The 13,010-nt window shown below is 36.9% G+C and overlaps 1 non-coding gene across 1 annotated transcript; it reads left to right on the forward strand.

Moving 5' to 3' along the window:
- The first annotated feature begins 8,301 nt into the window (after nucleotides 1-8,301).
- LOC115942489 (small nucleolar RNA SNORA77) lies at nucleotides 8,302-8,424 on the forward strand. Its single transcript, XR_004077099.1, has one exon. It is a non-coding gene; the product is annotated as a small nucleolar RNA SNORA77 (small nucleolar RNA).
- The last annotated feature ends 4,586 nt before the right edge of the window (nucleotides 8,425-13,010 follow it).

The raw sequence follows: 13,010 nt of genomic DNA on the forward strand, positions 1-13,010 counted from the left end.
ACTGACAGAAATAACTTCATCTTGATTATTGCCCTCAGGCTATTTAGAGTAAGCTGAGCCATTTGTAATGTTTGAAAATCCTACAAGCATATTCTACCATCCACTGGTTCCATTTTTATGATCAAAGAAATTTAAGCATAATGCTATAAACTTGAGAAGGGCAATTATAAAATGAAATTTACATGTGGCAGTGAAACTCAAGAATTTAATGTCTAATATTTCATTGTGTTTGAATAAAATCATCTAATTTAGCTCAAAGCTCCATTCTTAGTGAAAGGACATTATCAACAATAAATAAAAACAGTAGTTTAAATTTCAAAGTGACTTTTTTACATGTAATTCTTGTGTTTAAGTGGTCTCATTTTCACAGAGACAATAGAAGATGAGAAACGAGCATTGAACTCGAAGGCCTGAATTAGACTCTAAGCACTGCCACACTGGCTGAGTGATTCTGGGCAAGTTCAATCTCTTTGAGTCTTTGTTTTGTCACTTGTAAACTGAGAGCATTGGACTAGTATATTAGTTAGGACATAAGTTAACTCTTTCTCTCAAGTAGATGTCTGAGCATAAGCATCCCAGGGTGGTGGGGTAACTTCAGGTAACAGGGCCCCAGACTCCTCCCATCTTGCTAGTCTTTTTGTAGGGTGTTGTCATCACCTACATGGTCCAAGATGGCCCACTACTACCACCTCTGCATTCTACCAAGAAGATAAAGAGAATGTAAAGAGGAAGAAACTTATTACTTCAGCTCACATCCCATTGGTCAGAACTTAGTTACCTGGCCCAACTAGCTGCAAGGGATATATGGCATACAACTGTTTGTATTGGGTGGCCATGTGCTCAGCTAAATATGGTAATTTCTATGATGTAGAGAGAAGAGATAGCAAAAAATATTGGGGACAATTGGCAATGTTTACCACGATAAGATAGCCTTTGAAGTCTCACCTAAGGCTACACTTCTTAGGTTCTAAGATGTGATTTTTGTTTTCACATATAGAGTCTTTGGATTTGTAAATTCTGCTCTTAGGAGATAGTTTATGAACTAATTAAGAAATAAAGAATGCTACTAACAGATGAAAAGTGGTATTTTACATGAATATAAGCAGACTTCCCACTGGTATAGATTGAGAAGACATGCCAGGCTTTCCCTCAAATGGTCACTGATGCGTACATTGAGCTACATGGTTTTGCCAATATTTAAATATTTTGATGGACAAAAGAGCAATTTCATATGATTCAAACTTAATATATTCATATACTTCATATAGGAGGAGTATGCCAAACACCTAAGGATAATTATAAAATAGCATTGCCAATCATCATAATTAAATAAGTTATTATTTATTACTATTTCAAGAAAAATAAAAAACTGAGTTCTTCACAGTATAGTTGACCCCTGAACAACATGGGTTTGAACTGCATGGATCCGCTTATACATGGATTTTTTTTTCAATAAATATATTGGATAAATTTTTGGAGATTTGCTACAATTTGAAAAATCTCTCAGACAAACCATGTAGCAGGGACACATCAAAAAATTAATAACAAATTAGGTATATCATGAATGTACAGTATATATATATATAGCCAATTTTATCATTTACTATCATAACATATATACAAAGCTATTATAAAAAGTTAACATTTATTGAAACTTATGCACACATATGGACCATACATGACACCATTTGCAGTTGAGAGAAATAGAAACAAACATAAAGATGCAGTATTAAATCATAACTGCATAAAATTAACTATAGAACTACCATAATAGTATCATAGCCACCTCCTGTTTATTGCCGTGAGCTCAAGTGTTGTGAGTATCCACTTAAAACAACATGCAATGTTAACCATACCCATGTGGGCAGTTCATCTCTCCAGTAAATTGTGTATCACAGCAAAAAGTGATCTCTCGTGGTTCTCATGTATTTTTCATTGTGTTGTGTGTAATACCTCAAACCTTGAATAACACCATGGGACCCATAAAGAGTGTCACCAGTGATGCTGGAAGTGGTCCTGAGAAGTAGAGAAAAGCCATGACATTACAAGAAAAAGTTGAACTGCCTGATATGTACTGTTGATTGAGGTCTGCTACTGCAGGTACCCACCATTTCAAGATAAATGAATCCAGCATAAGGATCATTGTAAAAATAGAAAAGGAAATTCATGAAGCCATGACTGCAGCAACACTAGCAGGTATGAAAACCTTGCATTTTTTACAAAATATCTTTTTATCTGGTATTGAATATGTAGCTTTTATGTAGGTACAGGGTCGCTGTAAGAAAGCCATGCCTATAGATTCTAATATGATTTGAGAAAAAGCAAATCATTATATGACATTTATTCATATATGACAACTTAAAGCAAAAGGAAGGTGAAGGATTTAAAGCTGGAGAATTTAATGCCAGCAAAGGATGGTTTGATAATTTTAGAAAGAGGTTTGGCTTAAAAAATGTCAAGATAACAGGAGATCCAGCTTCTGCTGACAAAGAGGCAGCAGATGAGTTCCCAGACACCTCTAAGAAAATCATTGAGGAGAAAGGGTATCTGCCTGAACAGGTTTTTAAAGCAGATGAAACTGCTCTATTCTGAGAAAAAAAAATGCCACAAAGGACGTTTATTAGTAAGGAAGAGAAATGAGCACAAGGATTTAAGCAAGGAAGGGATAGGCTGACTACCGTTTTGTGCAAATGCAGTTAGGTTTATGAACAGGACTGTCCTTATTTATAAAGCTGCTAACCCCTGAGCCTTTAAGGAAAAGATAAACACTGGCTGTTAGTCTTCTAGTTGTACCACAAGAAGGCCTGGACAATGAGAAGCCTCTTTCTGGATTGGTTCCATCGATGCTTGTCCCTGAAGGCAGGAAGTACCTGGCCAGTAAGAGACTGTCATTTAAAGTTCTTTTGGTATTGGACAATGCTCCTGGCCACCCAGAACCCCATGAGTTCAACATCAATGGTGTCAAAGTGATCTACTTGCCCCCAAACAAACACAATGTCTCTAATTCAGCCTCTAGATCAGGGGTCACAAGAACACTTAAGGCTCATTACACACATACTCTATGGGAAGGATTGTCAATGCTATGGAAGAGAACCCCAATAGAGAGAACATCATGAAAGTTTGGAAGGATTACACCATTGAAGATACCATCATTGCTATAGGAAAAGCATGAAAGCCATTAAGCCCAAAATAATATATTCCTGCTGGAGAAAACTGTGTCCAGATATTTTCCATGACTTCCCAGGATTTATACAGAGCCAGTCAGGGAAATCATGAAAGAAATTGTGGCTATGGAAAACAAAAGTGGGGAGTAATGGGTTTCAAGGTATAGATCTTGGAGAAATTCAAGACCTAATAGACACCACACCAGAGGAGTGAAAAGAAGATGACTTGATTGAGATGAGTGCTTCCCAACCAGTGCCAGATGATGAGGAAGAAAATGTAGAAGTAGTGGTGCCAGAAAACAAATGGATATTAGACAGTCTGGCACAAGGGTTTCAATTATTCAAGACTGCTTTTGACTTCTTCTACAACATGGACCCTTCTATGTGTCAACACAAAATGAACAACCCTTTTAGAATCTCTAAAAGAAAGAAAGTGAGTTTTATTCAAGCCCAAGTTAGGACAGCTGCCCAAGATACACAGTTTTCACAAAGAAGAGAGTGCTTTAGGGAAGGCATACCTGGTGTAGGGTTATATACTTTTTTTTTTTTACATAAAAAGTTACAAATCATCATGACAAAAGACATTTCAGAAAGTTATAAACTTTAAGCTTTTAGTATGAGCAGGTCTGTATGATGTCACTCTCATGAGAACCAGGGAGGTCATATCTTTATGTTTGGAATGTTCTTTTTTAGGTCATTAGACAATGAAGCAGATGTACAATGCTGGTTCGGGGCAGAAAGAGATCCCATGCATTGAGGTTTTGCCAAGTCATTCTGACCTTGGTAAATGTTAAAGCATAGCTTCCCTAAGAGCCCATGAGCAGGGCTCACAAATACTAAAAGTTGAAAATTTCCTTTATTTTATCATATGATACAGGCACTGGTTTTGTAAAGCAAAATTACTAAAGCAAACAGTGAATGAAGGATTGGCACCAGATAGAAACATTTTAAGAGAAATGAAAAAAGTCAGACAGAAATTACAATGTATTTCCATAAAATTACACCCAGTGGGCCCGTTGCTCTTTCCTTCCCTTGTAGCTCCTCCACCTCTGCCACCTCTGCCACCTCTGAAACAGTAAGATCAACCCCTCCTCTTCCTCTTCCTCTCCAGCCCACTCAACACAAAGAGACAAGGATGAAGACCTTTATGATGTTCCACTTCCACTTAACAAATAGTAAATAATCGTCATGCTGTACAGTTAATGAATTTATCTGTTGTGTAGGTGTGTGTCTTCTTGTGAAAATCTAATAACTATATGGCTAGAAATGTATGAGATTTTTTTTTGTCATCATTGCCTAAGTATTCATCATGTAGAACACCGTGTGCAAATCTTGGAAGTGGATAATCTATCCTTTCATAGGCATAAGGTGAGTGGTATTTAATATAGAAATAACAATGTGTTAGTTTTCTGTTCTCTAACTTTGCTTTCAAAGAATTCTATTACTATACAGTATGCCTCCCCTCATAATTGGAAAAACTGTGTATCAGCCTATCATCACAGGTAGTTTTTAAAAATGTAACAGTGTTTCCAATATTGTATTATGAATGTTACTATAATACTGTATGCCATAAAATTTTACAATGATTCATTCATTAGTGTATAGGCTAGGCTACTCTGAAGCAATCATATCAATTTTACTAGGCTATCATAAAGCAATTGTTTTGCTGCTTCATTATTGATATATGAATGTGTTATACCCATAAATAAATATTTCTTTTTAACATGTTTCACTTTCACTTTCCACTTTCACTTTTCATGTTTGATGTCCAGTACTAATAATATGTATAACATCTACAGTGTTTTGTATCATATAAGACAATATTGGTGGAGGTACTGACAAAAAAATGATTCATCTTGTAACAGACAACATAATCTTATTGGTATTGATAAATATGTATAATACTGTAAATATATTTTCTCAACATTTTCTTTTCTCTAGCTTACTTTATTGTAAGAATACAATATATAACATGTATAACATACAAAATATATGTTAATCAACTGTTTATGTTTTCAGCAAGTCTTCTGGTCAACAGTAGGCTAATAGCAGTTAAGTTTTTGTGGAGTCAAAAGTTATATGTGGATTTTTAACTATGCAGAGGGTTAGTGCTCCTAACTCCCATGTTGTTCAAGGGTCAACTGTATTTTTTTTTCCACAAACCCATAAGGTTAAGAATCACTTTTTATATAGCTCTTGTGTACTTGAGCTGGAAATATGAAACTCTTAAGAACCAGTCTTCCTGGAATATATTTATGACTGGACCCGTATTGCAAGATGTCTTCTTAATATTTACAAAGGGGGGTACCTGGGTGGCGAAGTCAGTTAAGTGTCTTACTCTTGATTTCAGCTCAGGTCATGATCTCAGGGTCCTGGGGTGGAGCCCTGTGTCAGGCTCTGCACTCAGCGCAGAATCTGCTTAGGATTCTCTCTCTCCCTTTCTCTCTGCCCCTCCCCCTGCACTCTCTCTCTCTCTCTAAAATAAATAAAATCTTTAAAAAATATATTTACAAAGGGGACTTACAAATTCTTGTTTTTTACTTTTAACATAGCAAATATAAAAGAAACTTGAGCAAGCGCTTCATCACCTCCATATTTACTGGTATGAACTCTGAAATTTTATTTCTCCAATCAGAAGGGGAAAGCATAACCCATGACCTTTTGCTGATTGCAGTGCATTGTTCTTTAGAGCTATTTCTCATGTAACTGTCAATTTACATGAAATAGTCTCTTGGCAATAATCACTCATCCAGAGCAAGACACTCTTTTTGATGCACTCTTTCTAAGAGAGCAAAGTTTTCATCTTTGAAAGGGATCAGTTTGCCTTTCCAGTTATAAATACAAAAGTTTAAAAGCACATTTAAGGATACCATGGTATTATTTAACAAAGAGTTCTCAGTTTTAGAGATACATACTGAAATAATTATGGGTAAAAAGAATAATAATAATAAGAGAGGAAGGGGAGAAATATTGCCATGAATTAATAATTGTTGAAGGTGGAAGATGGGAACAAGGGATTTTATGGTAATATTCTGTCCATTTTTATACACAACTGAAATTGACCATAATCAAAAGATAATTCATACCCCCCACAGCACATATAGGTAGAACAAAACAAATTATTTCATACAAGTATAATGTCATCACAAAGCATTACAAAAACAACTTTAGCTGTTTATATTTACTGTTAAGCTTATATGGTACTGTTTAAAGGTCATAAATATTATTTATTTATTTATTTACTTATTTTTAAAGATTTTATTTATTTTTCAGAGAGAGACAAGCGAGAGAGGGAACACAAGCAGGGGGAGTGGGAGAGGGAGAAGCAGGCTTCCCGCAGATCAGGGAGTCCGATGCAGGGCTCGATCCCAGGACCCTGGGATCATGACCTGAGCCGAAGGCAGACACTTAACGACTGAGCCACCCACATGCTTAACAACTGAGCCGCCCCATAAATCTTATTTATAATAAGCAAAATAACTTGAGAATAAAATCCAGTTAGTTCTCTCTCACATTTATACATCTCATAAGAAGTGAGTTTCTAGTATTTATACCATTTTTATAGTAAATTCCAGAACTTTCCCTGATAACTTTTTTCAGTATTTATATACCAGCATTGTTGGATAATTTAACCTTGAGAAAATATTTTTCTACTCCTGACAAAAACAACAATGCATAAATCTTTCATTGCATGCAAAAACTACCTTAGAGATTTGAAGAAAATGGGAGAGTGTATAGTTTTGTTTTTACGTATAAGAAACAAATGGTTATGCTTTTTGGGGGAATTGTTGATTGACAATATGAGGAGGGACTTAAATTTAACTTCCAAAATTAACTTTATTCAAAACAATTCCCTTTGGCAATTAAGACTTCAAAAGCAGATGAGAGGCAATGATTTGACATCCCAATCAAAAATGTAACTTTACAAGTTATGACCTTAAATAACAAATGTAATGTGTAGATCATGGCCACTTAAACCATTTCCCAGTTTTATAAAGCAACAGTTTTATTCAGCACCATTGGCTAAAAAGATTAGCATTGAATTTGGAAACATGATCTGAAGCTCGTTTTCTCATGCAAGAGTCTTGAAAGTATATTTTATTTCTAAACTGTAAACATAATTAAGGGATCCAACTGATAAAATGTAAACCATGACTTCAGACCCTAAGCAGCTTTTCTCCCATGTAAAGATGTATTTTCTCCTCAGAGACAGTATAGCTTGGGGTCCTTAATCACTATCACCACATTTTCTCCCCAGCTTTGTCTCCCCCAACAGATGTGGTCATGTGACATTTTCCTGCACAACCCCAAACCAGAAATTTGAATTCTATGGTGCAATTTGATGGTGATAACTGAAGAGAGTCAGGGCAGTTAATACAAAGGGTTTGGTATATGATCCAATAATTGTGACTTATTTCCAGCATGTGTGCCCACAGACTTATAGCTACTTTCACATATGCCCTTAATTATCCCATTCTCTAACATTGTTCATAGCCTTTCATCACATTTGCAAAAAGGTATGTATTATTAATCACTTTCATCGGGACACAGCAGCATAACATATGAAATAGCACACACTATGCAACCAGTATTCCAGATGATATTAATGGTACCAAATTGATGTTTTACCCTATTTGGTACTTTTCTCTCTTTATTGACTTTAAAAGCCCAATCATGCCTGAAACCTCCCTTACTTGTCTTAGTAATCTTCCACCCATGAGTTCATCTAATACTTTATTAAAGTCATGAATATTTTGAAGCCATACACCCTCCTGGAAAATATGTCCTTCACATTTACTGTCTACTATGTAAAGTATGCATTGCTGCCTTTAATTTGAACGAAACTATCTTTTCCAAGTTCCAAAGGGTGACTCTTCACTCCAGAATTTGAAAAACAAACAAGCCTAAGCTAATTGTCTCTATATACATTCAGATTTTATAAGCTTCAAACTTGCACTCACGTTAGGATCTGTCTTTGAAGACGAACTTAGAAAACCTACTCAGTAGAGTCCTCCAGCCCCTCAATTATACAAACTGCTGTTACTGAAGATGTTTCCAGTACTGCTAATGTCCTACTTGAAGTCTGTGATCAAAACTGAACAAGGAAATGTACGTGGAAAAAAAATCAGTGTGCACAGATTCTTTCTGCACCCAGCTGCAGGCCCAGATGGGTGCTTTTTCTGTATTCCATAGAAACATCCCCAAGTGTTGTAACCACCTTAACCTGTCAAGGGCAATGCAACCTTCTGGGGACACAGGGAGAAGAAGAGACATAAATCACTGTGGATTTCTGTTGGGTGCTATGACACATGGAAGTTTACATTTTGAGAGTACTGCCTTGCCCAGACCAACACCAAGTCCAGAGCATGTAATTTCATTCATTAGTCAATTGGTTTGTTGACTTCTTAAATCATTCATTTTTAAAAATCTAATATTTATTGAGCTGCTACTGTGTATCATGCCCTGCTCTGGGTGTTGTTGAAACAATGGTGACCTTACCTTTATGGCAGTTACGGTATAAGAAGTTATATGTCTCTTTCTGAAAAAAAAATTTAATTAGCTAGCACTCATGTATATCAGAGGGTTGTATGTTAGAGGGCTGTTAAAAATGCATAGCCAAATAATGAGGAAGAGGAAGAGAGGGAGCAAGGTTACTTAGCATTAGTAGCAGAGGTATCCAGGTATTGTTAAACTTCATGTCCAAAAAAGTTTTAGGTGTAAGAACACTCATGAGGACCAAATAGTCACTTTTCTTTGAGTCCATACTCCTAATTTTACTGTGTTTAAGGACTCCTTTTTAAACTAAAGCAAGATTCATATCCATTCCCCAACCACACACAGAGAATAAAGAGTAATGTTTGTCATAACTATATAAGAAGGCCCATAATAAGGAAAATTTCCTAGTAATGAATAAGGTTTTGCCTTAGGGTTCCCTCAAGTATACCTTTGAAACAAAGATTGGACTACAAGTAGTTTGTTTTGGAGGTGACACCAAGAAACACAACAGGGGAATGAGGAAGTAAGGTAGGGAAGGGAAAGAATGTAATAGAATAAGTTCATGGGTAGGTTCCTGCTGTAGGCAACTGGGGCTCAATCCCAATAAGGAGTCTCAGAGAGACGATGAACTATGCACCTAATAATTATCCCTTACATGAAAAAGAACCTGGAGTATTTATGTACCAACTACTGTTCCTCCTTGCATGAGGGTAGTTCCTATGGGCATTAACTCTCCAGCCCTTCTGACCTGCCAACCATGAACTGAGCTCACTCCTGGGGACAGAGAAAACTCTCAGGCAGAGAGCACAGGAACTATCTTCTGATGACCCCAGGGTAGGCCTGGGTATATGGGCAGTTGCCAGCAACAAATTTTTAAATAAATTTGTATTTTCTTAATTACAAGAGTATTTATATACTTATGAAAACAGTAGTCCATTGTGAGCCATTATTAAGTCTTCAGACAAAGCTCTACCAAGGTCTACAACCCAAAGATTAGGACTATTGTCCTATATAATTTAAGAAACAAATGTTACAAGAAAATGGAAATATTTCTCTTCTTAAAACATCATAAAGAAAAAAGTCATATCGCACACTTATTTCTTTAGAGGATAATCCTATTACTTCAACCATTTTTTGCAACCAAACTCTGCCTTACAGGATGTAAAATAAGATGTGGCACCTTTATGTAGGGCAGCCCCTACCACCAAGATTTTTGCTATTCATCTTTCGCCTGTAGTGATTCTTCCACTCCTCCTTGGGTCAAACTGACCATTTGCTAAGTAGTAAGAGGTCAATGGAGTCATTGCTAGTCTAGAACTTTCCACAAGAAAGTCACAGTCTCTGGCCACATGTGACAGAGGAATCATCTGAACTCTTTCTAGAATAAAAAGTACAACTAGGTTATTGGATATTTGAACCACATGTGCTCAATCATAAAATAACTACCAGGAGAGTATTAAGACCAGTAATGATCCCCCACAGCTCTTCGAGCTCATTTCTGCAAGAACTGAGCTTGAATCTATTGGGGGCTAGAAAATGCTGAAAGCAGCCCATAATATATTTTTTTGCTTTAATACCCCCACTCCTCACTCCTAGACTAAAAAATGGCAGTGGGCACTTGTGAGCCACATTTGAAGTCTTGGTTTAGTTAATCCAAGCAGTAGGTATATCATTAGGCAATTATTTGAGACCTATTATGTGCACTAAACAATTTAGAGAGGGAAGAGGCGAGAAAATATTGTTGAAACCTCACAAAATTACATTCTTGTTGAAAATCAGCATACACAAATAGCAATGGTTATTAGTGGAATTGGCCAAGGAACAACAGGTTGGGAAAGGGAGGCTAAATAACTTTCTAGAAAACTAGTTTTAGTTCCATAAGGAAAAGCAATCCAAATCTCTTCTCTACCCTGACAGTGAAATATTGATCATTCCAAATGAAGGATGGAAGACCACCTCCATATACAGAAATGCCACCTAAAAAACAGAAGGACAATATTGAAATCAAGAATAACAAAAAAGTGTGATGCTCTAACCAGCACATGAGAGGAGAGCCTGCACAACCTAATCTCCCTTGTCCCATCCATGGCTAGAGGCTTGGCAGCCCACTGAGGAAAAGCATTGCTCATTCTCAAACTATAGTCCTTCATGATTTTTAAAACTTTAATTTTCTAGTAGAAACTGAGCAAGGAAAGACTATTCTGTGTAGCTGAATAGGAAAAAACTGGCCTTGCCAAAGGTTAGGACAGTCCCAAGAAAGCTGGGGCAGGGGGCAGGTGGTGTTACTGCTACTATGGAATCACAACAGCTTTTTCCTGCTTGTGTCTGTACTTCTCTGTTCTCACATTACTTAAGCTGGGGAAGCCCTCAAGAAAGTACATGGCCCAGTGTCCTGTTTATACTCCATTTATTAAAGAGATGATTGAGGTCACTAGGGGGTACAGTTGAGAGTCAGATCTGACTTTATCCAGTTTTTATATTATCTTGGGCAAATAAATTATAATCTGGATATCAGTTTCCTCATGCTAGAAAATTACAAAGAAGCAAGTCCTACCTCATAGAATTGTGAAGCTTAGCAAGAATCAGGAAGTTAGTCTGGTAAGGACTCATCACATCTTTCATTTATTATCTGGTCACAGCACTGGGACTGGCTCCCTGGTCACCTCTGTTAACCAGGGCTCACTGGGGCCAGTCTCCCGAGGAGACTCACAGCTAATAGCACTATAACTCATTTCTGAGGAAGTTTATCTAACACATGTATTCTCTGTAAGGCACATCACAGCCTTCTTGAACTTAAGAACATTTGCAGTCCTTCAGCACTACACTTGGGGACCACTTTAAATAGCTAAATCACCAAAAAAGCACAAAAGGGGGCAAAAAAACTTGGTGCAAAATAGACCATGAATAGAACACTTGTTTACATTATGAAAGCTGAATCAAGAAGGCAGAGTGGGGGTTCTGGTTCAAGATGGTGACATAGGAAGACCCTGCATTCACCTTCTCCACAGACACATCAAATTATACATATTAATAGAACAATTCCTCTTGAAGAAGAATTGAGGGCTAACTGAACAAATACTGAACAACCAAAGACAGAGAGAATGGCAAGAGAACAGCAAGAGAAATGAAGAAATGGTAACACCCCCAACACTGTGAATGGCAGTGGGAATAGTACTGAGGGAACAGGAACAGATTCCTATGTCCTTGGGCACAGGAAAAAACCTTCAGTTTAAAGGGGCAACTAGCATATAAAAGAGACAATGCTAAAGTTCTGCTAAGTGGTGGAGGAGCTATGGGAAAGCTCTCCAGGTCAGAGGGCCTGGAGAACCACACAGTTTATATTCCCACCTCACCTTAAATACCTAGACCAGAACAGAGTCCAGATACCATAAAGGACCACACCAGTCATCTCAGTGAACTTGCTAACTTCAGTAAGCTGAGGGCTCACAAATCCACAACTGCTCTAGACCTGCTGGGACACAGAAAAAAAGCTGCAGTTTAAAAGGGCTGAAGAAGTGCAGGAATGTTCTCTCCCCCACCTCCTTAAAAGTTCAGACCAGAGCAGGTTTTGGCTCACAGTGAGCCTGTGACCTCAGTGAGCCCAGGCTCCACAAGCCCACACCAACTGCCCTGTGGTGCTAGGGCAGAGAAAACAAGCTGTGATTTTGTGTGTGTGTGTGTGTGTGTGTTAATTCTTACTTTTTAATTTCATTTTTTTACTTTTAAAAATGTGTCTTATTTTATTTTGTTTTAATTTTTTTCATTTTTGTTTTGTTTTTTCTTTTTTCATTTCATCTTTTATTATTTTCTTTCCTTTTTTCTTTTATTATCATTCTTTCTTTATTCTCTATGTAAAAAGCCAAGGTTTAAAAGAGTAACTAACATATAAAGCCACAGCTCCAGCTAGCCAGCAAAAGTCACCAATCACACTCCATCTGCAGGTGGGACAACATACACAAGACCATTCCAACTTTAGGAGAAGTAGCCCTTCCACCTAATCCATAGAAACAAACACAGAAAGTCAACAAAATGGGGAGACAGAGAAATATGCTCCAAAGAAAGAACAAGAAAAAAACTCAGAAAAAAATTAAATGAGACAGAGATAAGCAATATGCCTGATAAATAATTTAAAGTAATGATCATAAAGACACTCACCAAGCTGGAGAAAAGAATGGAAGAACTCTGAGACCTTTAATAAAGAAATAGAAAATATTAAAAAGAACCAATCAGAATTGAAGAATACAATAACTGAAAACAAAGTCAAACAGAGAAAGACATGTATCATATGATCTCATTGATATGAGGAATTCTTAATTGCAGGAAACAAACTGAGTGTTGTTGGAGTGGGGG

Source organism: Leptonychotes weddellii, unplaced genomic scaffold, assembly GCF_054177405.1.
Source record: "Leptonychotes weddellii isolate Sample4059 unplaced genomic scaffold, ASM5417740v2 HiC_scaffold_1740, whole genome shotgun sequence".
Classification (NCBI taxonomy): domain Eukaryota; kingdom Metazoa; phylum Chordata; class Mammalia; order Carnivora; family Phocidae; genus Leptonychotes; species Leptonychotes weddellii.